Genomic DNA, 25514 nt, shown 5'->3' with positions numbered 1-25514 from the left:
AAAATATCCATTTCTGCCGCTTCCCGTATCTTCTCACTAAGTTCCTCTTGTTTCCGTATCACCGGTTTCTTCCAATTCTTGGCATAAAGAATTCGGGCTGCAGTGGCAATATATATAACTAAGTAGCTCTTTGTCTTATCTATATTGTCTGGTATAATGCTCAGTAAAAACAGTTCTGGGGTTAGTGGAACATTACAAAGCAATATTTTTTGTAACAGAGTATGTACTCCTATCCAATATTGTTTCGCTACTCTACAAGTCCACCACATATGGTTGGGGTAGTAGTAAGATAACTTGTCAGAACTAAATGATACCATATTGGAAGTCATTGTCTGATTAACAAAAAGCATCAGTTCTAAAATTCCTCCAGCTCATCCCCTCACCAACCAAAGGTGACTGTCACAGAGACATATGAGTTTTTAACAGCATCAATTCTGTGCTGAGTGGATATTGGCTGTCCCAGGGTCTCCAGAATGGCATCTGCTAGTGCCACTGCACAGATGACTACCTTCAATGGCCTCCACCAAGGTCCTTTACTCCAATAAAATGTTGCAGGGTGGGTAGGTAGAGTGTTTTACTTTTTTATCTACAGCAACCTATCATCTTTGTTTATCTTTCTCAGAATACCTTTAGGGTTGTTAATATGTGAAAGAACTGCTGCCTCCCTTAGTTGCACACTACCACGCTTAAAAAGGTGCAGTGATGGTGTAGTTAATTGATTTTCATTCTCTCTCAGTCTACAAAGCAAGGTAGATAACACTGACTGCTCTCAGACTGCCTTCTCTTCACATCATACAGTAACTCCCTCAAACTATCCTTTACAACAGCAGTCTCCAACCTTTTTGGGGCTGTGGACTGGCAGGGGGGAGCGAGCTCCATGTGTATGGGGGCAGGGGCACCGTGCGCAAGCATGTTGTGCCCCCCGTGAGCACAACATGCCCACCATGTGAGCGTGGGGTGGAGATCCATATCCACGGCCCACTTCTGGCAAGTCCACAGACCAGCACCGGGCTGCAGACTGGGGGTTGACAACCCCTGCTTTACAAATCTTGTAAGGCAAATTCCCATCATTCCCAGGCAGCATGGGCCATGCTGCCGAAGCAGGATGGATCAGTATTTTAGCACATCAAGAAGAAACCAACTCTAGTATTAGACAGCAGGGTGTCACAAAAACAGAAGCATCATTATGAATTTGAAAGTGAGGGCGAAGGAGAATAAAATGCCCCTCCCCAGCATTTCTCCTCCCATACAGAGGACCATGTGCTCCTCCAATGGTGAAGGCTGTAGCTCTACTGGCCTACAGGATATTGTTGAAGTTTGGTATGATTCATATGATACAAAATATGAAGACAGGAAGCAACAATAAGTCAGAGTGTTGGTTCTCCCTGTGATATATATGGCCTCTAGCTACCTGATGTACATACAAGAACAATTCTTATTAATTGAAAGGAATGTCAATTCAATAATGACTTCATTCTGTGTACTGGGTAGCAAGTGTTTAGACCCAAATTCTTCTCTGCCTGTTTCCATAGAAATTAAACTAGCTAAGGAAGACTGTCCACCAAAAGACCCTCCAAAGAATTAATCTGGAAATAAAAATCTATTCCTGAGAACTAGACACGTTAATCTACTGCATCCATCTGTGTAACAGTAAAAACAGAACAGAGCACGGAAATGACATGTTATAAGTTAATAATACTGCTTGTAGTGTGTTAATTTTTGGAGTGACAATGGAGCAACAACATCCCTTTTGAAAATTATCTGATTATGGTCCCACTACTCTGGGAGCATTTTAAAAGATTTCCTTCCAAATGTCAGACTATTTTCTCACTGCTTTAGATAAGATCCCTCCATAACAAAAATATAATGAGTAACATAATGAGTAGTTTAACAAATGGGTGTCCAATTCGGTTGCCTCACTTTCTAGATGTGCTTGAAATAGGGCTTTCAGATACCTTTCACATTAATCTGAGTTTCCTTTGGTAAAACTTTATCTTATTTCTCCTTAAAACAAATCAGTCTGGTTTAAGTATATTCATAGAAAACAGTGCATAGGGTACATAAAGTCTCTAGTGATGAAAAGTACAGAGGCTTTTATTGAGGCATTATCTTGTTTTTGGCCACAGCAGAAAAAGTACTCAGTTTTCTGAGACATTAGACTGCTGCCCAGGGAATCATTTTGGAATTATTCCAGTTTTGAAAACGTCTCTATCAAATATGAGGCTCTGGAGATTATCTGGGGGAGGGCGATGCTAACAGGGAGGCAACTCTTGATTTCCTTGAGAGACAGGGGACAGTGGTAGCTCTTTTGAGACACTCTTACCGAAGAGATGATAACCAAAAGGGAAGAAAACATGATACTGAGCATTGCTTTTCTCACTGCAAAGTGTCTGCTTCTTATCAACACAGGAAACATAAATCAGGTTGCTCTATATTCCAGAGAATGTTAAAGATGAAGCTATTCCAGATAATGATAAAAATGTACCATACAATTAAAAGGATATGTTACAATACACACATTAATGGCAAGAATGCTTTACACACTTTAGTTCGTCTGTTCATATAGATAGGTGTATTTCTGTGACTATGCAGATGTTCAGATAAACGTGAAAAGCAGACAGTCTTTGTTTACTAAACAGGATCCAAAAGCTTCAAAACTCCCTACTAGCACTCAGTTTGTCACTTTACAGGAGAAAAACCCAGAATCATATCCCATTTGGTGTGGAATATCAATTGGCAAATCCGAAATAGCTTTATATGTTGTATCTTATATGTAAAAAATTAATGCAGTACAAGGCCCAGATTAATCCCAGTTTACGCCATTATGTCTGGGACAGTAAGATTCAAAGTAAAGAAATTGGTTTTAAGGGGAAAGAAAGATCCCTCTAAATACTTAGGACTGAGTACCTAAAACAAGTACTTAACATGCCTTTTCATGTCCCTTCTTCTTTTCTTTATACAGTAACTACATAGGATTAGAGAGTGACTGTGGTAAAAATTACTTGGTTTTGGAATTTTTTTTACTGTCTGGATCTGATGTTACAACTCAAATTCTGTAGCACCCCCCCCCAAAAAAAAATACCAAAGGAGCTAAAGTCATAACATTGGGATGGTTTAAATGTATACACTCTGCACTAGGAAATACAGAGTTGACCAATTCTTGTAATTAGAAGATAGCATGGTAATCATAACTTTGTTCTGCTATAAAGGATAGCAATACTAAAAGAGGTCTTTACAGGAAATCCTGAAAACAATTAGTTAACCAGATGCCACAGTCCAAACCTCACAAATGATTAAACACTGTCATGGTTTAATGTGCACAGAGTATTCATGTCATGGATTATTCACAGTGCAATCCCATAATGCCCTCTCAACAATAAATTCTTTTGAATTCACTGGCAGAGGGCTACAGCCTAAACATATTTAATCTGCTATTTGCCAGTTTCACACAGTTGTAAGACAGGTACATTCTCTGCAGTATTATCTCTTCATAAAATACAAGGACATTCTCTCAATGTCAATGAGTTTTGGCTGTGCAATACTGCATGTGGAACTACTGTGATGATGATGATGATGATGATGATGATGATGATGATGATGATGATGATGATGATGATGATGATGATGATGATGATGATGATTTTGGCTGAAAATCCTACAGTGGGATCTGTTCCATGCAAAAATAAAGTGTGATTTTTCATTTCCGCTTCTCTCATGATAACTGAAGCAGGAAAAGCAGAAATACAAGTCATTAACAATTCTGCTGTTCTTCCAGCCTATACGGGTGGCCATTTTATTTCAGTAGGGAGCTCATATGCAGTTTCCCTGCATCAAGGACAGTTGATGACATTTGAGGAAAACATAACAGTCTACATAAATTTCACCAGCAGATGCTGGCCGGACTAGCAGTTGAATCTTGCTTCAGCACAAGCAATGGGATTGTGCTTGCACCATGTCAGGGTGGTGGGCTATTTAGTGAGCTATAAGTTTGGCTGTGTGGCCAGCACAGCCCTGACACAGGGAAACTGTGAGGCGCACAAGCAACATCTGCCTCTCGAATTTGCCAGAGACACTTGGAAGGTAGACAGGATATACCTGGCAAAGATAAAAGAAACATTTTCTCTGTTGAGAAAATGGGTATTGGCCAACCCTATTTGTAATGTAAAAACACATTTAGACCGCACATTGATTTTTTTAAAAGGGCATATTACTCCTGAAATGATCTTTTAAAATACATAGTATTTCACTTCCCCTTTGAAATTCGTCTCTTTTGAGAATGCATTGTAATCCCTTGAGTGCTTAGGCTATTTTACTGTTATTATTTTGTAAAAAGAGAAATTGAAACACATTCCTGCAGCACAGGAGTGATTAATAATTACCATTCTGTTTGCATTGTACTTCCTTTGCTGCAGCAGAGATAATTTTTTCATTTCATAAATGGAAAGCCTCAGTGCTTTGACACATTACCATGGACTGTAAGGTATTTGCATATAAACTATGAGCAGCTTTCAATACTATGTGCAAAATTTTAGTTCCCCTGTTCTGTAGGACAAGTAAAATATTCCTCCATAAACAAATCAGACTGAATTGATTTACATTAGTAAGAGGCAAGGAAGACAGTGCATTTTCAAAATGCTCAAAATATTGGTTACCCTTCCTATGTAAATTTATTCTCAGTTTCTCCACAATATCAGAAATGCACTGTGCATATTTCTATTACATTGAATTGAAGAAAAACAGAGTTGCATGAGTGGAGCCTGCAAGAAAATGGCACAGTGTAGAATGCTTCCTGTTGTAGATCTCATTTAGTTCAATTCATTCTTCCCTCCCCATTTTCTAACCAAAAGCATCAGCCAACATGTTGTGGAAACTGAGTGAATTCAGTCCTCACCAGGCTATTTGTGTGAGATCTCCTTAGCGATTCCCCTCTTCAAGATTTTCTAAAATGCTTCTACAAGCTTTGTGGCTGTCCTAAATCTATTGATAATTCCCTGTTGGGCAGGGGCGATGCAATTTTGTTTACACAATCGTACAAAAACCTTGAACTCTAGGAATACTGGGAATCATAGTTTGCAACATAGTCTAGATCAGAGAAACAGAAGACACCAGCACTTCAGCTAACTACCATTTGCCTGAACTTAACCATACTATGTAGTTCTCTGACTCTACATGGAAGCAAACGCTGATTGACTAATTAATGGAAGTAAAACACAACTTAGGAAAGTAACTTCTTTGTAGGCAATAGCCATAATATCCAAGGAATTCTAGAACCTGTAGTCCAAAGTGTATTTTTTCCCCCAAGCTCTAAGATTGATAGTGCAGTGAGCTGGGTTACTGTGGAGCCAGAGGTTGGGAATTGGATTCTCACTGTACCTCTCAGGAGAAGAGCCAGCCCATGTAGCACTGGGCCAGCAACACGGTCTCAGGAAATCCTCGAAAAGAATTGTAAACCACACCCAGTTCTCTATGCCTAGGAAACCCAGGAAAAAGTTGCCATAAGACAGAACTGACTTGGCTGCACATAATTATTAATTACTAATTAGGGTGGAGCATGTGAAATGGCTAAGTCAGTACTTTTATGTCCCATCAATGCAAGCTCAGCTGATGTGCAGATCAAATGGATGCCCTGTTGCCTTCATGGAGGCTAATGAGGAAAGAGATCCAAGGCACATGACATTCACTTTACTTCTAAATCTTCCCATATTAACATGATGCAGTTCAGAGTTTTGTTTTGTGGCTCTTATTTGCAAAACATTCCCCAGATTGTACAAAGCCTTCATGAGTTTGCTAACAAAATTCTTTAGCAGGCTATATCTTGATGACAACATACAGAGAGAGGAGGAAGAGCAAGAGCATTTAAGTTGTTGTATGAAAAAGTGCTTTATTATATAGTCCCACTGGCCTCATAGATTGAGCCTGAGACATACAGGCAGCAGTGCACATGACTAACCTGCAAATGGGCTGCATCTCTTGGTGGTCATTAGTCCTCCCAGCTTCAGATTTATATAGATAGAGTTGGAAGGCGTATTTTTATTACCAGAAGGCTGAACATCTCTATTATATCCCTGGCTTCTTTTCAGCTGTTTTTTTCCTGCAACTGTTCTTCAATTTTCCTTATGGGATGACATGGATGACAGAAAAAGAGGGTGAATGCTCTAGATCAACCTTGAGGCCTCATTTCCCTCAGAGTGCATTTGAATGCTCAGAAGTGTAAGATGTGAATGTCACCAAAAATATATAACCCTTTTAAAACTGTGAACAATGAATCCCAGGAGTACTAAGCAGTTTTATGTCAAGTAGCCTCTGTAGACTTTAGAACACATCAGGCACTGCCTAATCTTCTGATTTATGAATGTGCATTAATGTGCACATCCTCTCATGCATGAAGAGTGCACTATAAAGTACATTATTCAGCAGACACAGTACTGCCGGGAAGGTGCTCACTTCGCTAGTCAGATATTGTCAACCAACTTTCAATTATCTGTGGTCATATATTCTATGAAATCCAAAACAAGAGTTAGGATGAAGTTATATAAGGAAACATATGAAGGTGTTTTATAGTTAGACAGAAAACAAAGCCTAGCAGTGTCTTTCCTGACGAATAGCATGTATTCAGCATTTCAGGGCTGAAGTATACACCACACCTAAATATCCAGCATGCCACCAAATATCAGTTTCCTATTTCCAAGAAAATATATGCAACCTGACTCTGAATTGGGACTATTTGGTGGGAGGATCCAATGGACTCAATGGTAAAGGACAAATTTGGGTGGGTGCCCTACGATTAAGACTTTCCTGTTTACATGTGGTGGTCCAAATCCATCTGATCTCTCTCTTTCTTAGGGTCAAACTATGTGACATGCTTAACACATATTTAGAAGTGTGCTTCCCTCTAGCTATAAAAGACATCTCTTTGTGATAGCCCATTATTTTCTACATGTATATAACATATAGCATATTTTGTTTTGTGATTCAACAGTGGAAGGTAAATAATTGTATGCTGTCAAGTCAATTCTGATTTATTAAACCCTGCTCAGAGTTTTCTAGATAGAAAGTGGTCTACCATTCCCTTCTTCTAGGGGGTACCCAGAGACTGTGCTGTTCGCCCAAGGCCACAAGGCTGGCTGTTCTGGAATGCACAGCAGGGGAGTGAACTTCCAACGTAACTCACCTGAAGGTAATCAGGAGCTTAATTTGCAAATCTGATTACTAATACCTGTATCTCAAAGAAAACTCCATTGTTGGGAGGGAAAATGTGCTAACTGTTAAAACATGTTAACATTCCCCTGAACACCTAGTTTGACTTTATCATTGCCTTCTGTTTTGCATGTGAACACATACAGGCGTACCTTGGTTTACAAAATTAATCCATGCTACACAACATTACATAATGCGGAAATTTCTTAAACCGATACACCAATTGCGCTAGGAAAAGGGCGGCGCCCTGGGAAAACCCTTTCGTACTGTGGGGAGGAAAAAGGAAAAATGTAAACCAGGGCATTTTTTTCTATAGATTTCTGTTCCTAAACCAAAAACTACATAAACTGAGACGTTTGCAAACTGAGGTACCACTGTACTCAGCTGAGGTGTGTATGTCACAGTTTCCCAAATTCTGGTGGGCATTTTATTCAGAAAGAAAGATTTCTAGCTATCCCCTACTAAGGAAATTCCATTAACCATCCATTCCAGTTTATTAAGCAGCATTCTGCTTGAGTTGAAGAAATATCAGCCAGTCACAGGCGGTGAGGGGAGGAGGAGAAAAAGAAGATTTAAAAAGAAATAGAAGCATATCTGGACAAGATGAAACATTTCAAGGATGTTCAAACCAACATTCTAAAACAATAACCAAATAGATCAGTTTTACAACATCTCAGTATCTTAAAAAAGAAGGTCTCCCCTGCCCCAATAACAAAATAAGTCTCAAAGCACCACTTATTCTTCAAGCATGTGACAAAACTGAAATTGTGTTGGCTAGTGAAGTTATAAGTTGTGCATGCCAAACTTGGCACAAGTATTTCCTAATGCATACAGAAAGAAGGCTTCCAAAAGTACAATTTACTGAAATCAGTTCAATGGCAGAGCATGCGAAAGTAAATAAATTACATCTTAAAACTTTATTCTCTCTATAAATGATTATAGGAAGAGATTCTACGCATTTATTCTACAGTTAGGCAAGACAGCATTTCCCCAGGGTGAGACAGAGCTGGTTTTGATTATTGTGGCATTGTTTAAGAAGCTGAATTTGCTTAATTTATACAAACTTAAAAACATTAAGACTCTAACAATTAATTAACAAAAAACATTACAAACTAAACATCTAACCTTCCCCTATGGATCAGAGATTTCACCGTCATCTGGTCATTGGAGTATCTTCAAAGGCTCTGGTTCTCACTGGCTTGCTATAAACTGATTTTTCCCCTAAGTTCCTGTCTTTTTCTCGGCCCAATTATATATCAACTTCCAGCTTTGCTTTACAAAGTCTCTTTGTTGATCCTGTAGTGCCTCTGAAAGCATATCTAGTTCTGCAATATCCAATAGCTTCTCATCCAACGTTGGTGTCTTTACATTCTTCCATTTTTGGGCCCATATGCTGTGAGTATATACAGTAGACTATATTTTATTTTCTTATCAATAATTTCTGGCATCACATTCAATAACATTTCAGGTTTAAAACTTATTTTTTGTCAAACAATCTCTTTTGCCATTTCCCAAACCTGTATCCAAAATTTTGTTGCTTCTTCGCATGACCACCACATATGAAAATAAGTCCCTGGATTTTTTTTAACATTTCCAACAAACATTACTGATCCCTTCTGACATTTTTGCCAAATGTACAGGAGTAAAGTGCCATCTATGAAACATTTTAAGGATATTTTCTCTAAGATTCACTGGCTTAATCATTTTTATGATTCTCTTTCCACATTTGTCCATTCATCAATATCAATATTGTACCCAAAGTTTGGTGTCCGTTTTACCATTGCCTCCTTCACTATCTCATCGTCTAAATCGTATTCTAATAAATTTGTATACATCTTTTAAAATTATTTTCTCATTGGTGTAAATTCATAATTAATTCACCTGGACTTTGCCCTCAAAGAAGCCCATAATTTTATCCTTTTTGTATCTCGATTCTAATTTCATAATTGACCACCAATCTGTAGCAAGGCCCAGTTTCTTTAGATCTTGTTTATCTTTCATATTCTGGTCTTTAGTTAAAAAGTCTGTACGTGAGTAACGCCCCCCTTCTGATTCAATACTTTCAGTGTAAATGCTTCTACTGGTGCTACCCATATTGAAATTTTCTTGTAGGTTTGTATTTGAAATTTTTGCCATACTAAACAGAGTGCCTTCCTCAGAATATGTTCTGAGAAATGTGATTGTTCTTTGCATTTCCAATACCACACATATGCATGCCAACCTATTTTCAAGTCATGACCATCCAATTTCAATAATCTTTGATTTTCTAATGTTATCCATTCTTTAATCCAGACTATGGCACATGCCTTACAATATAATAGCCAGTTTGGTAATCCTGAACCGCCTCTTTCTTTGAAGTCTTGCAATATTCTGAGTTTTATTCTTGGTTTCTTGGCCTTCCATACAAATTCCAAAATCAGGCTGTCCAGGTCCTTGAAGTATTTATAATTTAGTAAGATTAGTAAATTTTGAAATAAAAATAACAGTTTTGGTAATATCTTAACTATTTTTAATAGTTCCAGAAGGAAAACTTGAACTATTAAAGACAGTTAAAACGATAGCAATAACAACAATAGACTCAGATGTAAACAGAACTTTTGATTTCTATCCTCTCGTTCCTAAATCTGCCAGGAGGAAGGGAGCACATGGAAGTCTTTGATTGACTTAATTGACATAAAGAACTGGACGTAGCTTCTCAGACCCTCCTCATAAGACATTATACCTTTACACCCCATCTGGAATATTTTTAAAGGTGCTGGAGAGAGCTTTAAACTTATGACAGTTCTCCCAGTGACGAAGAAATTGGTTTCTTTTTCCCTAACAGGTTTCAATTGCGGATGCTTTGAAACCTGTTAGGGAGAAAGGCACTGCCGAGAAGGCCCGGTTTCTTTTTTTTTTTCCTTCCAGGCCTCCCTCGGCGTTAGACTCCTCAGTTGCACCTTCTGATTAGATCAAGTGATACGAGTAGATTTTGGTGGGAGAAAGTGTTCCATCAGATAGCAAGGTCCTAAACCATTTAGGGCTTTGTATGTCATCATTAAAACTTTGAAATCAACGTGGAAGCACATGGGCAGCCAGTGCAATGCGGCTAGAGTGGGAGGGATATGATGGTATTTTCTCACCCCACTAAGAGGTCTGGCTGCCACATTCTGCACTATTTGAAACTTCTACATCAGTCTCAAAGGTAGAGCGTATTACAGTGGTCTAATCTTGAGATTATAAGCGCATGCACTAAAGTGGTGAGTGCCCGAGCATCAAGATAGGGATGCACCTGGGCAATCCACCAAAGGTGGAAGTAGGCGGAGCGGACCACTGATGCCACCTGGGTTTCCATGGTGAGCGCCAGGTCCAGATGTATCCCCAAGCTACGCACCTCACTCTTCGTGGTGAGAGTCACCCTGCCCAAATGAGAGGGAGTTTCCCAAACTGCTGGTGGTGGGGCCACCCACCCTCAGGACCTCCTTCTTGTTCGGGTTCAGCCTCAACCCATTTTCCTGCATCCCCTGCAGAACAGCCTCCAAGCAGTGCTGAAGGGACAGAACAGCATCCACTGTAGTTGGAGAAAAGGAGATGTAGAGCTGTGTGTCATCAGCATACTGTTGGCACGATGCCCCACATCCCCTGATGACCCCTCCCAGTGGCCTCATATAGATATCAAACAACATTGGAGAGATGATCGAGCCCTGCAGGACCCCACAATTGAGGTTCCATGGGGCCAAAACCCTCTCCCCAAGCTATACTCTCTGAGGACAGTCCTCCAAGGATTGGAGCCAAGCAAACGCCAGACCAATTCCCAACTTGGAGAGCCTCCTCAGGAGGATACTGTGGCGGCTGAGATATCGAGGAGGACCAAGAGGGTCTAGGGCATTTGTTTTACCCAAATGCACCTGAAGCTGGTCGGCCACCATCCTCTCCACCACATTGCTAATGAAAGAAACGTTGGCAATGGGCCTGTAATTGCCAATATTGTCCGCTGCCAATTTTAGTTTCTTTCTTATGGGCCTAATGAGTGTCTCCTCGAGGGCAAGGGGAACCCTGCCATCAAGGAAAGACCCACTGATTATTGCCGTTGCCATTTTGTTGTTACAGGCCTGGCTGCTTTGATTAGCCAGGCCGGGCAAGAGTCAAGAAATGAGGTGGTGGCACAACAGCGATCAAGTGCCACAATCTCTGGTGTCACCGGCTGAAAATGATCAATTCTCACCAGGCAAGGTGGAGTGCTGGACATCTCTGCTCGACTCATTGTATCCTAAAAAGGAAAACATTCCCAGTGGATGGCCTCCACTTTAGATTTTAAAAATGCTTCAAATTGTTTTGGTGAGATACTAGGGGGAGGCCCATCACCTAGACCAATTCCAGATAGGTCACAAACTACGTGGAAAAATTCCGCCTGCTGATTTGAAGCTTCACTTAACCGGTCAGTGAAGTGTGTTCACCTAGCAGCCTTTACCATAGCAAGGTAAAGATTAGTCGTGACCCTGACGGTTACTCGATTCTGAACCATCGGGTCTCTTCTCCACTTGCACTCTAGCCTTCTCCTAGTTTGCTTCATCACTCTCAGGTCCTGGTTAAACCAGGATGCAGGCCGAGCTCTGCACTGGAGAGGACATTTAGGAGTGATCATGTCTACAGCCCTGGTGGGGGCGGTAAACCATCCATCGACGAGAGCCTCAACAGGAGCATCAGTCCGGTCAGCTGAAATCCCTCTCATGGCAATCTGGAATCCTATGGGATCCAGTAGCCTTCGAGGGCTGACCATAGAAATAGGCCCATGCTCCCTGCAAGGAGGGAGAGCCACTGAGAGATTACATTTTATTAGGTGGTGATCTGACCATGAAAAGGGTACCGACACCATCAGACCACGCTTGCTCGAATTGGCAGAAAAAAACAGGTCTAGCATATGACCACCCATGTGTGTGGGTCTGCTGACATGTTGGGACACGTTCAAGGAAGCCATGGTTTCCAAGAACTGAAGAGCTGGACTGGAAGTCTCTGCCTCCACATGGATGCTGAAGTCTCCCAAGACCAAAAGCCTTGGGGACTCCAACAGTGCCACGGAGACAGTCTACCAGCTCTGGTAAGGAAATGGCTGGGTCGTGGGGAGTGTGGTAACCCAGCAAGACCCCAATACCATCCCTGGCCCCAACCGACATGTGGTGGGCCTCCAGACTCAGCTTTACCACCATAGAGCCCCTAGCAACCTTTAGTGTTTTTATATACAATGGCTACTCCCCTCCGCCCCTCCAGTCTGCCTTGATGCTGGACAGCATAACCAGGTGGACAGGCCAGTGTCAGGGGTGAACCCCCCTCCCCGACTATCCACGTTTCTGTTATTCACACCAGGTCTGTATCCTCCTCCAGAATAAGATCATAAATAATCTGCCATTTATTACATACAGACCTGGCATTCAACAGCACCAGTTTCAGAGTGGAGGGTGAGCTGATCTGACTACCTCGATATTGTTGTTTGGCCACAGACCCAGAACTATACGTTAATTTTAATAATAATAATAATAATAATAATAATAATAATAATAATAATAATAATAATAATAATAATAATAATAATAATAATTTATTGTCATTGTAAGTATATACACAGTATACCCATACAACGAAATTCACAGACACCCAGAGACCAGACACATGCACACACATAAAATTCCCCAAACACTCCCCACCCACTAAAAAATCCCCCACTAAAAATACAAACATCTACACCGCAGGCCAAGTAACACAGTCCAACTAATTATTCACTACTGGTGGTCTTTAAGTTCATTATTAATTGCAATTATAGCTCTGGGATAAAAACTATTGAGAAAACATGTGGTCCGAGTCTTAATTGTTCTATATCTTCTGCCAGATGGTAACAGTTCAAAAAAGTTATAAGCAGGATGGGAAGAGTCTCTCAGGATGCTGTGTGACTTCCTTAGACAGCGGGATGTGAAGATGTCATCCAGGGTTGGTAGCTGGGGCCCGATGGTATTCTGGGCAATTTTAATGGTTCTCTGTAGAGCTTTTTTGTCCGCTACAGAGCTACTCCCAAACCATGCCAGAATGCCGTAGGTTAGGACACTCTCAATGGTGCTACGATAGTATGACAGAAGTAAATGCTGAGATAAATTTAACTTGCTGAGCATTCTCAGGAAATACAGCCTCTTCTGTGCCTTCTTCATTAGCATGTTGGCATTTATAGTCCATGAGAGGTCCTCTGAGATGTAAGTACCCAGAAATTTAAAACTACCAACTCTCTCCACTTCCTCACCGTTTATGTACAGTGGTAATTGTACACTTCTCTTCCTCCTAAAATCAGTTATGAGTTCTTTAGTTTTTTTGATGTTAAGTGTGAGATGGTTTTCTTTACACCAAAGTATCAACCTTTGTACTTCCTTTCTATAAGCAGACTCATTGTTCTTATTTATGAGCCCCACCACTGTCGTATCATCCACAAATTTAATAATTGCATTGGTGTTATACAGTGGGGTGCAATCATGTGTGTACAGGGAATAGAGGGACTTAGCACACAGCCCTGGGGAACTCCTGTACTTAGTACCAGGGTAGAAGAATGGTGAGATCCCATCCTTACTGACTGTGGCCTATCTGTCAGAAAATCCTTTATCCACATGCAGATCTCCTGAGGTAATCCCAGGTTGATCATTTTAAAAAACAACCTATTTGGTAGAATGTTTGCTTGTTGTTACAAATCATAGCCATATATAGAGCTCAGTTCCGTACAAGCGACAACCAGGGAATCATTATCTCTTTGTGTCAAGAGGCTCAGGAGAAAAAAGTCTTATTCAGTGAAATTTATATAATGAAAAAGTTAAAAAATATTTCTAGGAAATAATATTGAATCTTAAAAAGAAATAGTAACTTTAATGAACAAAATATACCCAGGAGTTACATAGCTGACAGCATTTTTTAGCAGAATGAAACTTGGTTTCTGTATCGGACGTTCAGGGTTCAATCTTGCCAACATCACTTGGCAAAGGGGATGGCAAATGAAAGCAAAAAGCCAGAGTAAGTCTTGTATCCACAAATGACTTCATGTTTATTCACCTAAAAATACAAGCAGAATGGAACCAATCACCCCATTTCTTGTTTCAAAAAAAAAAAAAAATTAATGCTTTTACTCTCAATTTTTGACATCTTATTTTAAGCTCTTTTGGTTGAAGTCTTGTTCAGCAATGCATTAGCTATTACACTTACAAGTGCTAATGTAGATCCTGCCTTCTCTCTAAAGAGCCATAAAATGCCAGTGCTTTCAGGATTTAAGCACAGATATAAATCATAAAGCCAGGTGTTTCTGTATCATTTTTTTGAATCTGAAAAAGACACTTGCCTTTCCTGACTCAAGTAAAATATGAACGTTGCACTTGTTTGTACTCCATATAATATGCTTAAGAATGAATATGTGAATAAAAGAAAAAGGCACACTGGTATATTTTACCTTGGGAAAAACTTATTAAGGGATTTTGAAATCAGATTTTAAAAGCTAGCCATAGAATGGCATCCAAGAGTGATAAATGACATGAAGCACCATCCAGCTCACAACCAGAGAGGACAAAATACATATAAGGGAGTAAGAATGACTACTTCAAGTAGCATATGCCCTGATTTATGACCTTTGAGACTCTTCCAATTTATGTCAGCATTTATAATCATTCACATCTTTGTTTTTGAACTTTAAGGTGTTTCCAACACTGTGAATGTTAACAGCAAAGGTTTTGGGTCCTGCTCCTGAAAAACCAAGCAGGAAGATGGTAAAGTTGCCAAGAGCCCAACATTAATTTATTCATTCACTCTGCTAATGCTACATTTAGTTTTCATGCAGTTACATGCTTTTCTCAACTGCTGTAGGAAAACTTTCCCTCATTACTTTGATTGCTTCAATTATCAAATAAGTATGTCACTCTCCTAATGTTCTATGCTTCTATCCCAGGAAGGTAAAAGGTTCAATGATATGCTTCAAGTCCATTCAATTAGGACGAAAATTGACTTTAAATGCTCCAAGAACACATAGCAGTGCCAACTTGCAACTCTTCGGTTGAATAATCTGCATACTACCTGCAAACCTCAATGTTTTCTGTGACTAGAACTGTATTTGCTTTGTATATTTATTCCCAAATAAGTGGCTGTGATTAATGGAGCTTTCTACCCAAACGAGTTGAGAATTTAAGATGTGTGGATGGCAATATGCACATTTTTAAATGCTGGTTTTAATCTATAAAGCTCTAAATGGCTTTATAAGCAAGGTCTTTCCCTTGGTCCCACCACTCTCATAGGTATGCTTCTCCCTGCTCCCAGACTCTGGAACTGCCTCCCTCAGGAAACCAAGCTGGTCCATCTTTGGTGCCCTTCCACAAGCAAGTGAAGACCTTTCTCTTCAGGCAGGCTGTTCCTTAGTAACTGACTGTCTAAGACTGTGGTCCCCAACCTTGGGCCTCCAGATGTTCTTCAACTACAACTCCCAGAAGCCTTCACCACCACCTCTGCTGGCCAGGATTTCTGGGAATTGAAGTCCAACAACAGCTGGAGGCCCAAGGTTGGGGACCACTGGTCTAAGAGACAATAAATGGGATGATTTATATTTTGTTATATTGTAGCACCTTCAAGGGAAATGGATTTCAGTTACAAACTTCCACTGATTAGTCCATTTCCTTGGACATAGAAGTTGAAATCCTCTTCATCTTCACATGCCATAAAATGATGCCTTTCTAAGTGTGCCAGGCATTATGCCCAGGCAATGAGAACTGTGCAATTCAATTGTACAACTGGCTGTGCAGTTCCCATTATAACCACTGCACAGCATATGTGTGAAAGTGCTTCATGAATAGCACTTCAACTGCAAGTTTCAGATTTGGTTAGCTTCACATTGCACACATGGAGCTGCACAACAGGATTTCAACCAGAGAGTGAAATATTTAGTCACTGGTTTACATCTAGTGTACAATGCAGATTTACTGAAGCAATAGTCCAATTTTTTAAATTTGTGTTAATAATACTATTGCCATTTTGAATTTCATTTTTGTGCCTGCATTTTTCTTTCTTCACACAACCCTCGCCATTCAATGTACAGTATACTATGTACAAGCTTGTGGCTACGTATTTCACTCCATGTGCCTGAAAAAATGAATTGTAAGCAATGAAACCTCATACTGAAATCTGATCATCTTTAAGGTGCCACAATATTTCTGTTTTTATTGATTTCGTTATTCTTAAGGGTGACCTTCCAAGTTTTGACCAAATTGCCAGGGTACTTATCTAAAGAAAGAAAGTTTTATCTAACAGAAATCTGAGTATCCATGCTGTTTATCACTTGTTCCTTATTATTCAACAGTTCTATCTGCAAAGGGTTTTTTTTAAAATATTTCCTTTACACCAGCCAAAATGTCTCCCTCATGACAGCAGTTCAATCATCACAACTCCCTTAGTATTGCTGTGTGTCAGCTAGGGAAGTAGCACAAGAATTACTGAAAAACTGTGCAGAGCGTACTACAGTAGGTGAGCAACATATATAAAATCAATTTTGTTTGTTTATCTGGCACACAGTGAGTCACTTATAGTTGATCACTTTATTCAGTTAAAGCATATGGAGTGAAGATTAATGAGAAAGTAAAACAGTTGACGTTGTGTGGGAGAAGCAAAACAGTATGAGTTGGGACTAACAAATTTCTAACCCAAGCAAGGCTGGTAGTTCTCCATGAGCTGAGAAAACAGGAAATCTAGAACATTTCCCATAATTGTATAATAAAAAAATAAGGAAGGCAATATCTTCACTAGACTGCTAAAATCTCACACACAGAGGTGAGCTTTCAGTTCCACACAAATATTTGTCAAGACGGGTGTTAACATGTAAACCACCCAGAGAATGTGTATGCTATGGGACGATATACAAGGTGAAATAAAAAATAAAATAATAATGAGATTGTGTAGCTTCCATACTAAAACCTACTGAGGAGATACCAGCATTGGTTTAAAAAAAAAACACGCTATCTGAACGGTCAAACTTGGCATTAATGCAGAAGAGCAGGAAGCCACCACTGCAAAGGATCTATATCTTGGAAAACAGTGAACAATCAAGCTCTTGGTATCCCTGAGAGGGCACATGCATTAACGTTCAATCACACTCTTGTAAGAGCCATCATTCAACAGGTATCAAACAAATGCCACAATGAAATCACATTTTGCATTCACGGAAGCGCTCACTCACAAGGGCTTTCTAAGGCAAGTTCGAGGAGAGGTGACAGCTGTACACATACATTGGCATTACATGCTCGAGTGGTTGCCACCTTAGGAATGAAGAGGCCTGCAAGCAAAAAGTTCACATGGATTCCAGTATTTCATAATTTAGATACAGCACAGATTCCTTTAACCATACATTTCCATTTGAGACTGAGGGGTTTTCTTTTAAAAAAGGAAGGAGAAATTCTACATTTTAAATTTGATAAATTACTTAAATTAACTAACTACACTGACTAATTTATTAATGCTTTCAGGCTGACCACAAATATATAAACACAATTTAAAAACCAACTGACACGAATATACTAAAATGCACATTATTTCAAGGCTTCAATGTAGGTTCACCGTGGGTGTGTTTATTTCTTGGCACTTTCTCCCTCTCTGGCCAGAGTGATTTATAAGGTACTGTCATTAATTTGATGTTAACATACAGCCTTACAGATTTGCTTGTGTTCTTCTTTAAGGAATACATTGTCCAGATTCTCAGCTTAGTCATAAAGTATGATCAAGGTATTTCAACTCTATGTGCTGTAAGTCTAAGAAAAACGTTGGTGCAGGGGCAGGAAAACTCTTCCTTTCCATTTTATATTCTCTGATTTAAACCAGGACCACATTATATAGACTCTCATAAGTAATATGAATAACATGGCATTATTTATTCTTACCTACTTTCTCCTGGATTTATCTGCTTAGTAGCACAAGTACCAGCTTTGCTCGGGTTAGAATTTTGTTAGTCCCAACTGACTCACTCCTCTTTTGCTCCCTCCTACTTTAATTTCTCATGGATCTTTCTTTCCCTACAGTCCATATGCTTTAACTGTAGAAAGTAGACATGGGATGAATGAAAAAAAAATGGATCGCAGTATTCATCAGATTTTGCTGATTTGTTAAATATTCGTCCCTTCATATTCATGGGTTCCAGAGACCCCCTACGAATACGAAGGGATGAATATTTCCTCATTTTTATTCATTCCCCCATAGGAAGAGAGGGAAGGTTCTTCCTATGGCTTTCCCATTCTGCCTATTAGGCCACCCATCAGCTAATTATGGTGGGGGAGTGTCAGTGGGGGTGTCAGGGGCGGTGGCAGCACAGGAGGGGGCGTGGGGGCCAGCAGTGTGGCGGCGGCAGTCAGGTTTTTTTTAGAAACCCCCCCACGAATCCATGAATAAATTTGTGCTACGTCGGTTCAAGGGGGGAGCTTCATGCTTCATTACCTTTCACGAATCATGAAGCAGGACAACTCACCAAAATGGTGAGTCATCTCCATCTCTAGTACAAAGTGATCAACTATAAGTAACTCGCTGTGTGCTGCTCTATGGAGATAAAAAAACAAAAAATAAAGTTGAATCTATAGTCCCAAAGGATATATGATGTCACTGTAACCTCAACCGTCTCTTCTACCCTTTAGTCTTATGTGATCTCAATCTACCTCCAAATCTCATGTGTAGCCAGCATATTCCTGGACTCTGCTGTTTCTTCTCCCCGACTCATTCCTAGTTTTGCAACATGCAGCCTGATGAAGTCAAGAAAAACTAGGAATCTCACTTTTAAATTACATTTTAGTGTTCCGATAAATGCTTTGCCCAACTCTTGATTTTTGTTTTGTTTTACCACAAGTTCTTCCATTCCCTACAGTCACATACTTTTTTCAGTCTATATCAGCTTTGCCTGAGTAGGAGGAATCCCATTTGCCCAGCAACCAAACATACTATTTTTGTCCTCTACTCCTGTTATTTCTCACCCCCACTGGATTTTCTTTCCCTTCACCCCAGTATTTGTTCAGCCTTTAGCTTTCCAATTCTCCTCAGTATCCTTACTGGACTTTAGGACTTTCTCTTCCTCTCTAACTAAATTAAAATCCCTTTACAAGACCAACCAAAAAGTAGCAAAAACTGTACACACTTTTCTGTGCTTTTTTGATTGGCTTGTCCTAAGTAAGGATCCTGGAATGCATGTTATGGTTAACATGATTACTGTACTTCTGCTCTTATTTATTTTATTTATTTATTTAAAATACTTATATCCCACCTTTCTCCCATCTCTCACAGGCTTGTCAAATCCAGGCAACCACTTTTCTAAGCACAGAGTAATCCATGCAAAAAGTGTATTGAGAAATTACAGAAACCACTGTAAAAACATTTTGAAGCGACTGAAGCAATACACATGAATTGCAGCCCTCATGACCATTAAGTAGAGTTCAAAATGATAAGAACTATACTAATCTGGCTCAAGGCTGTGTGTTATGTGCCATCAAGCTGGAACCAACTTACAGGAACCCTAATAAGGCTTTCTAAGTAAGTGATAAATTTAAGGAGTGTTTTTGTCACTTCTACACCACAGTGAGTTTCCATGGGCAAGCACATGGGGATCTGACCCCAGGTCTCCTGAGTCCTAGTCCATCACTTTATCCACTACATTTTGAATACACACTGGGTATTCAAGGCTCAGGACAAGGGATGCTAAAAGGAGTACTTAGCAATGTATGAAGGATTTTATATAATCTAAAAGCAGTTTTAAAATACTAAGCGTTAGCAAGAATTCCCTAGTAAAGGAACAGGCTTAGGTATATGAAATATGTATAGAACTACAAATTAAATGTACAAATAAATTATGATTAAGTGTATCACTTGTATAAATAAGCTACATTATACCAGAATTCACTGGGCAAAGTCTATTGCATAACTTTCCACCAGCACAAATTGCATCAGGGTGCCAGAAATAATTCAAAGATTTCAATCCTCCCATTTAGGTTCAATTTTGAACCCTTTTGCACTAGAGCACCCTTTGAGTGCCAGGAGTGGGGAAGACTTTAAAAGTCAATTGTTGTTGCCAGACTACAACTAGTAGGATTGTAACTGGCTTTGGTAACCCAGCAGTAATGTTTGATTTTTAAAATGGCCCTTTTCATTCCTGGCTTCCCCAGGGCAAACCTTAGGGAGCCTTGGGAGTTGAAGCAGGGAGATAGGAAGTTTTAAATTTATTTAAATTATTTTTTTTTTAATGCTCTGATCTGGTTTGCACAAGCAGAACTATGTCAACTAGATTTAACTCAATCACATTAATTTTTTGTTTTGTCTTCATTTTCTTACCTGCATAACAGCTCGCACAACCGTATTGTTTATTCTTATAGTATTTTAAAATGTGGAATTCTGAGTCTGCGGAATAGCATTAGCCAATGTCCCTAAATCAGTAATGCACTTCTATGTACTGATACACCATCACTCCTTCAACTAACAAATGTTAACAGTTTAGCCCTGAGGTCGTCCTTTCTATAATATATGAATTAAGAAATAAAGACATGAAAACAGAATCTTATGAATTCTAAATTGGACTTCTGCTGTTTAGACAAATGCAGGTACAGTACTAGAAAATTCCTTGACACAAAGTATTATGGAAGCACGGTACTTTTCCTACACAACTGGAAGCAGGGAAAATCACAAAGCCTTCAGCCAGTGAGAATAAAGCACCCTAAAATCCCATATGAAATTAACAAAAATTGGAACAGACAACACTCCCTCTCACTGCAAGATGCCTAGATAATTTGGTAGTGGTTTCCAAGCATGCTCCAAGGTATCACCGGACCTCAACTCCCAGAAGCTCCACCAGCACTGCCAGTGCTCCCAAGATTGGAAACCAGTTTCAGTCCCTACCGTAAGGTAACCAAAGGATACACATTCAGACTTTCATTTATATATATATATTTTTTTTTGGGGGGGGGAGGACTCACAGTTTGCCATAATCACTAATTTGTTGTTAAGATTTAAATTATTTAAAAATGCTACTGGGGTTTTCATTTTAACCCATTCAAAAGTCCTCTAAACACAGGAGTGTAATCATTCTGGCTAGCCCAACTGCCTGTTTGTTACTGGCAATATGCTCTTTTAATGGAGCACAGTTCACAATATAACAGATAGATTTTAAAAATCAAGTTTCTGTACAGTTCATGGAATCCAATAGGGAAATAAAGAGGAAGAATTTATAGCATTTAATTTGGTAGCCAATATCAACATAATTGCATGTGGTTTGTCATTTTAACTCACTCAGGAGTTACAATAAAATTCAAGGAAATTTTCATGTACCACAAGGTGGTGCCATAGTTCTACATTTCACAAGTCTTCTGTGAAATGTTTTCCTTCCAGAAATATGAAGTTACAGATCTATCCAAGATTCAAAAGGTGGCATGCTTTTCCACACCCTCTTTTCCTCAACTCAAGACACCCCTAATCTTCTCCCCAACCCTGAAAATCAAGAGATATTACAGATTAGAATTCAATGTATTATGTGGTGATGCAGCTAGAAGGGAATGTTAAACAGCCTCCCTCACTTGAACATGTTATTTTTCTTGCACAATGTTCAGTTGAAAGATTCTCAGGATGGCTTATATGACCATAAGATAAGTTCATGTGTTTAGATGCAGTGGCTTATTTTGACATTTTATGGTTTAATTTGTTCATATAATATTACTGGTGGTGGCGATTTCTGATAATTGGACTTGCTTTTTCTGTCCCACAACTTGCACATGATGAGAGTTGTGGTTAAAAGCAGGAAGTGTTTAACTTCTGAAAATACTGCTGATGACATCATCAGCCTTCTGCATGTATAGCTATACCAACAGGATTTCAGCCACTATATATCTAAAATAATTACAATTAAAAAGCAAAATATTCTTACCTTGACAAGAGGGTAGCAGAAAACATGGAATCATGGATTCCATGAATGGTATCATGACTACAGAAGAATCACACACCTTTAATGTTGACAATGAAAAGACTGTAATTGTTAAAGCTTTTGCATATCTTGACTCAATCATCAATATAAATGGAGAGTGTAGCCAAGGAAATGGAAAACTGAGACTGAGAAGGGCAGCAACAGAGAAATTAGAAAATATCTTCAAATGTAAGGATGTGCCACTGAATATCAAGGCTAAGATCATCCACACTATTGTATTCCCAGTCACTATATACAGGTGTGAAAGCTGGACAGTGAAGAAGACAGACAGGGGAAAAAATGATTCTTTTGAGGAGAGTTTGCAGATATCTTGGACTACCAGAAAGACAAACAAGTACATCCTGCAGCAAATCAAGCCTGAGTTATCTCTAGAGGCAAGAATAACAAAACTTATGCTGTCATACTTTGGGCACATCATGAGGAGGCAGGATTCTTTGGAAAACACAATAATGCTGGGAAAGGTGGAAGGCAGGAGGAAAAGAGGAAGAACAAATATGATGTGGGTTGACTCCATAAAGGAAGTCACGGGCTTGAGTTTACAAGAGTTGAGCAAGGCTGCTGAGGACAGGACATTCTAGAGATCACACATTCATAGGGTCACCATGTTGGAGGTAACTTGATGGCACATAAGAACAGAATACAAAACTGCAAGAAAATGGCCCAAATCTTGGTTGGTATGGAAACCTGCCTATTCGGTAGTGGTTGAAAGCCTGGATGAAATTCCAAGGGAAAGCAGAGAGCTGCCTGAAATTAGCTCTTATGTCAGCCACAAATTTTATACCACACTGGGAAACCCTGCAGGAGTTTCCACATGAAATAGGTAACAGCTACTGTGGCGATACATCTTGACCTGGGGGATACTGTAAATACTTCACCAAGAGCAACCAGCTCCTTAGACTGTGTGTTCTCCAACAGAATGCCCCACCAAGCCTTCTTCCCAAATGGGTTTCATACTCAGTGACAAGTGATGCTGTTATGAATAGAAAAGGGATTAAACAACTTTTAAGAATTCAACAGTGACTACCCTTCTCTAACAGCAGGATACCCTACAGCTTCTTTACTCCAGGAGTCCCTTGGGCAGGATTAACCCGCATTCTTCTAACACCTGCAGGACACTACAGAGATGATGCAAACACACAGTCCCAAAGCTCAGGTGGCTGATGAGAATATCACATGATGTACTATGGCTTATTTGCATGGACACAGTAAACCAGCCTAAGAGACTACTACAAAATCCTGCCTTTTCTGTAGTGCTTGAAAGCAGAGAGGTGCCTGAAATTATCTCTTATGCCAGCCACAAATGTTACACCACACTGCGGAACTCTACATGAGTTTCCACATGAGATAAATAACTGCTACCGGGATAGTACATCTGGCCTAGGGGAATAAATACTTCTCCAAGAGCAACCGGATCCTTAGACTGTGGGTTCCATACTCATAGACAATGTTACATCCATCCTTAATTGATAGGGGAATTCATGGCCTGTGGGACTGTTCAGCAACAGAGTAGGACTCACCATCACCCTTTCATGGCTTTTTTCTTTTGTCCCTGAAACTTCCGACGCTTCCCTTCTGTCCACAAAATAAACGTCTATGCCCTCTGGCAGGGATGGGTCACAAAGTCTACCCTACAAGGCTAGCTTGCACAGTATTGAGCATTTTTCCTCTTACTGCAGATGCTTCCCCCAATGACTGCTTCTTTCCCTTGGATTCCAGTGCTTCTCTTCTGCCCTGAAATTTCTGCAGTGGATTTTTGAGTTGTAATCAGACTTGTGTCTAAGGAGAGAACTTTTCCTACCTACAGCCGCTTTGGCAATGAAGCCTTGTTTTACTCAAATTGTTTTGGGGTTTCCTGGAGCTCAGGAATTATGCACAAAGCCCTCTGTAGCATGGAAGTGGAAAGAGGTATGGACAAGGACACTTTCCCTTCTCCAGTAGGGAGCTAGAGGGTATTCCTCTAGCATTTGGTGAGCCTTCAGTGTCTCCATCATGGCAGACACAGTGTGGCTGGGAGTCTTCACCTTGAGTTTGGGGTGACTGCCCAGAGATAGATGCAGCCTTCCATCTGCCTGTCAGTGAAACCACAGGAAAGATCAGGGAAAAAGGGGAAAAGAGCATTGCCCTCTCCCAAAGGCATGGCTTACAGAGCCCCACTTGTCCCAATCAGACCGGGAGGGCTAAGGCTGGCAGCGAAAAGCAGTGTCTCCCCACGAGGAGCTGGCCCCTTCCCACCAACCTTGACTAGATAGATTGTCAAGAAATAAAGAAATTCTGAGGATACAAAGCACTATGAGAATTTACATAAAAGCACAAATTGTCTGAAAATAAAGGAAATGAAACATTTGTCAGTTTCTTGGACATAAAAATGCTGACTTAAAAACAATGAAGGACCTTATTGGGACATGTGATGCACAGATCTACATAAAATAGCCTTGAGGTCTTTTAAAGGAAAGTAGGGTTAATGCATAGCTTGGTGGAAGTAGAGCACGCAACTTTTTCTTTGCCCTTTACCTTTTTGCTTCAAGTCAGCTAAAAGTTTCTTTCCCCCTCCCCATGGGGAGGTACACATGTATCTCCAAAATATTTTAACCCTCACAGATGTGTTTGCGTATATGTGTGGATATATGGAAGTTGGAGGGGAGGAGACTCTGTGGATAAGGAAAGGATTTGCCCCAGCTTCTTCAGCTCCTTTCTGGTCAAATTATAAAGTGGTTCCACACTCCTTTGCAGTTTTAAAGAAAGCTATAAGAGGATCTGATATGGCTAAAACTGGAAGGATTCAGTTAGGGCTTGCAGATTTTCTCGTAAAGAAACCCACCACTCTTCTCACTGTGTTTCTGGTATAAAATTCTCAGCACCTAAAGCAGTTTCTTTTTAACCAAAATGAAGGATTTGGGCAAACAGAACATACACTATCAATGTAACAAGAGCAAGCATGAAGACAAACACAAAATTGAGAATTTTTTAAAGGGATCAAGTATAGAAACATCAGACATCACTTTACATTTTGATCCTCTACTAAAGCGAAAGGGCTATACCATCTAGTACAGATAGAAAAACATTAAGCAATAACCAACAAAAGTTGGTCATCTTCCTCACGAAAAAAGTACACCTCAGTTTGTAAGATTTAGATGCCCAAGAATCTGAAAAATATCAGACATCATTTCACATAAATAAAATATGAAAAGTAAACCAAGGAAAGTTATTCACATTCCAAAAACTCAGGTGGCTGATGAGAATTGGTTAATGCACTGATATTGATAATTTTGGTCCAACACGGCAATTCATATACTTGGAAAATAACAGTTATAAATTCAAGTAATAGAAACCTAATGCAAGAAAC

General features: G+C 39.8%; 1 long non-coding RNA gene across 1 annotated transcript; it reads left to right on the top strand.

Annotated features, from left to right (window-relative positions):
- The first annotated feature begins 3870 nt into the window (after positions 1–3870).
- LOC144589394 (uncharacterized) lies at positions 3871–17114 on the top strand. The gene is made up of 2 exons (XR_013545477.1): positions 3871–7177; positions 14889–17114. It is a non-coding gene; the product is annotated as an uncharacterized LOC144589394 (long non-coding RNA).
- The last annotated feature ends 8400 nt before the right edge of the window (positions 17115–25514 follow it).

The sequence above is a fragment of the Pogona vitticeps genome, chromosome 5, assembly GCF_051106095.1.
Source record: "Pogona vitticeps strain Pit_001003342236 chromosome 5, PviZW2.1, whole genome shotgun sequence".
NCBI classification, from domain to species: Eukaryota; Metazoa; Chordata; class Lepidosauria; order Squamata; family Agamidae; genus Pogona; species Pogona vitticeps.
This window is presented reverse-complemented; position numbering and strand designations above follow the sequence as displayed.